Source organism: Drosophila rhopaloa, unplaced genomic scaffold (genome assembly GCF_018152115.1).
Source record: "Drosophila rhopaloa isolate 14029-0021.01 unplaced genomic scaffold, ASM1815211v1 contig_165, whole genome shotgun sequence".
Taxonomy (NCBI): Eukaryota; Metazoa; Arthropoda; class Insecta; order Diptera; family Drosophilidae; genus Drosophila; species Drosophila rhopaloa.
In genome coordinates this window covers 434,022-437,645 of record NW_025335045.1, presented here as the reverse complement: position 1 = coordinate 437,645, position 3,624 = coordinate 434,022, and positions in this window count along the sequence as shown.

The window sequence follows — 3,624 nt, the reverse complement described above, 5'->3', positions numbered from 1 at the left end:
GCTTGCATGGATGCGTCTGCGAAACTATGTATTTGAATCGGGACTTGTGGATTTGTGTGGACGAAACGCGATACCTTAATTTTTTGCAGCTGAAAAAGCGACCCGTCGCAATCAAGCTTTCGAAGCCACAGCTATTACAACAATATCTTTGCCCTTTTGACGAAAGGACACAAGAGGCCAAGTGGATCGAAATGTCGAGCAGTCACCCACAAAACATTTCGTTTTGTCGCGCGAGGATCCAGGGAAGAGTCATTCAACCGAATTTGGAACAAATCGTCAACATAAAAGTCTTTCTAAATAATCTGTGCAGCTTTTGGATAAGTTGCTTGCGCTATCTCTCCTAGCCGCATTAAACACTTGATCGCCAAAAAGGGTGCTGGCGAAGATCCATATGTTACGCTTTTTAACTTAATGATTTTCAGAGACTCAGATGGATCTCGTCTCCTAACTAAGAGCTGAAAGTTCCGGTCAGATTCATCCACCATTACTTAGCGATACATATTTTTTATGTCTGCCGCACGGGCAAACTATTGCAATCTAAACCGAAGCAGTGTCGAGTACAGCTCCTCTTGAATGGTTGGGCCTACCATCAAGATGTCATTCAACGATACCTGCGTCGATGTACGGCACGATACATCAAAAACTACTCTCAACTTGGTTGAAGTACTTTTTGGCCGTAGAACGCACTTGTGCGGGATGAAATAGTGCGGAGTGTTTGAAATTTTGTTATTGGTGGAAGTCATGTGGCCCATGGAAACATATTCCTCCATGAATTCAAGATACCTCTTCGTCAACGAAGGGACCTTTTACAATTTACTTTCTAGCGACAAAAATCTACGTTTCACCACTTCGTATGATGAGCCAAATGAATTTGGGTCAGAGCTAAACGGCAATGGAATAAAAACTCGCCACTTTTTGTTTGAACGGTCACAACAGCAGTTGCAAGAATGACTCTATCCGATGCAGTCGCATGCAAAACATGCGAAGCGGATGGAGTCTCCTGCTTGAGCGTGGGCTGAGAAAGGGGTGGCAACGCGAGATAAGTGTTTGCGGAATATATATGCTGCATCGTCTGGTGTAGGGAATCGCACACTCTGCATCTGTTCGATTCGCATTTTTTGAAGGCAGTTTCGAAGGCAGTTAATGCACAAGGGCGCTCTTTTAGTGTAATCGAGTCTTTGCTGAACTGTTAGAGCTACGGGGGAAAAGCAGTTTCCAATTTGGTGTTCAGCTGAGTTGCAATACACGCATTGTATCGGGTCGTTCTTGGCAGCGACAAACGAAAAACTCCAATTTCCATTCTTCTTAGGATTAGATTGGACCTGCTGAACAGTTTTGGGCTTGGAAGCCTCTTCCGCTACCATATGTTGGTAACGTCTGTTCAATGTCACCTCACACTCGCTCCAAAGAGGAAGCGAAGAATAGTCTAATTGTTCTTCCCATTTTCTTTTAGTTGTTTCCTCGACCTTGCTCATTACCAGATGTATTAAAATAACATTAGTAAAATAGACAGCCAGTAGTTATAAAGGGCTGTGACTGAGTCCATGAGGGTTCTCAAGGCAGTTGCTGATGGCCGGTAATTTTTTGCAAATTAAAAAGTGTCGATATGTTGTCAAAAAATAACGCTTCAGGCTAGCAATGGCCTTTTGGCTTCATAATTTTCCGCAGTGACTTGAAATGCCCCAACTGTCCCTAAAGCGTCTCCAAGTAAACACGAAATTAAATGATTAAATTTCTTAATATCGTGTAGCGTATGATCTTTGTGAACAAAAGTTTCAAATAGGCTTATCAAATTTTTAAATTCGGAGTGTTTTCCGCTAAATGTTGGAAGAGCGACGCTCGGCAGGCTGCATTGAGTGTTTGTTAAAACTGCACTCTCTTCCAACTCTTCGCGAAAGACATATTTTGCATCTCTCACTTCTATATGGTTTTGAAGAAGTAAAGCATTTTCAATGTGCGAATTTAGGATTTCTAGCTCAACCGGATTAACAGACAATTTACCGTTATTTATGTTGCGATGCGTTCGGTTTATACTTTTCATGCAAATATCTGGATTGTGTTGCCATTGAGTTTATTTCTTATTTATTTTTTTTGAAATCGAAGAGGTATTGAATATATATATATATGTATATTTAAATATTTTAATTTTTTATTAATACTATTTATTTGTTTAATAATATACAAAACGACTAACGACTAATATGCCGATCGCACGCAGTGTAGGGGAGCTAAGAACAAGAACTTAAACTCTTAAACATCGTTTTTAGATTTTTTTTATAAATCCTACGACAGTACTATGCCGAACGGACGCACTGTAGGGGAGCACACGCCAACGCTTAAACGTACCGAAAACCAACGAACAAGCGTTAAGGCAAACCCACAATTGCACTGCTGCCGAGATCGAGAAAGAAGACGACAAAGATAACTCGAAATCGTGACAGTGGTTTCGGTGTGCGTGTGTATGTGAACGCGGCTGGCGGCTAAACTCCTAGGCAAATGCAAATGCAAACGGAGTGTTGCAGCCAAAAGCATTTTTGTGGCGACATGAAACTAGGGTCTGGGCAGTGTGAAAATTGGTAAATTGCCAAGGAAATATGTTCTGCGTTTCGCTCTCTTTTTCGTACTGATTTATTGGCAGCTTCAGGTGAGTTAACATAATTGAGTTGAGTTGAATTAAGAATGGCCTCAACTTCAGCCCACACTGTTGTGAGCTCTTCGAGTGTCAGCCGTATATTCATGAGAGTTCTGTTCAGTAATCCCTTCACGCTTTTCACCGCCGTTTCCCAAAGCCCGCCGAAATGTGGTGCCTTAGGAGGTATAAAATGAATGTTAATAAAGTCAGAGGAACAAAATGCATTAATGGCATCTTGCGTGGATCGGTCGAACATAAATTTCTTCAGTTCGTGGAGATGATTAGCAGCGCCCGTAAAGTTGGTAGCATTGACACAATAAATGTCTGATGGCAATGCGCGTCGAGCAATCATTTGCTTGAATACAAGTGTTGATTGAACCGCAAAAGTCTATGCCATACTTGGAAAAGGGTTGTTGCGGCACCAGACGCGCCGTGCTAAGTCTCTGACGTTGACGATCCAAAATACCAAGAGAGTGAGCGCCACCGAAGATGAAGATGTCGTACATAGATCCATAAGATGTGCGACTTTCTGGACCAAAGGATCGGATGTTTCTCACTTGTTGGGATATTGGCGATTTCGAGCCTGCCACCGACTCTGATGAGCTGGAACTCTGAAGTAAATTCGATGAATGGATTGAGACATTTCAATTGTCCTTTTAGCGGACGCGATTTTTGCAAAAGTAGAGATTCCATCGAAAAAGCTTGTTGTTAGAGATTCCATATTATGCAATCGGATGCGTCTCACAGTTCTTCTGGTGTCAATCTAAAAGCCTTGGGTTTGTCCTTTTTGCTCGTGAATCGATTAAATCGGAACATCCATGCCACTACGCGTAGGCAGTGTGTGTACGAACTTAATGTTTCCAATTTATTAAGAAGAAGGTTTGAACTAACAATGGCTGTGAATGTGCCTTTTCTCTTCTCCAAATTGACTAATTCCATGTCAAGATTCGTGTGACTAGGAGACGTGGGCAGTTTCACGTATGTTGCGATAG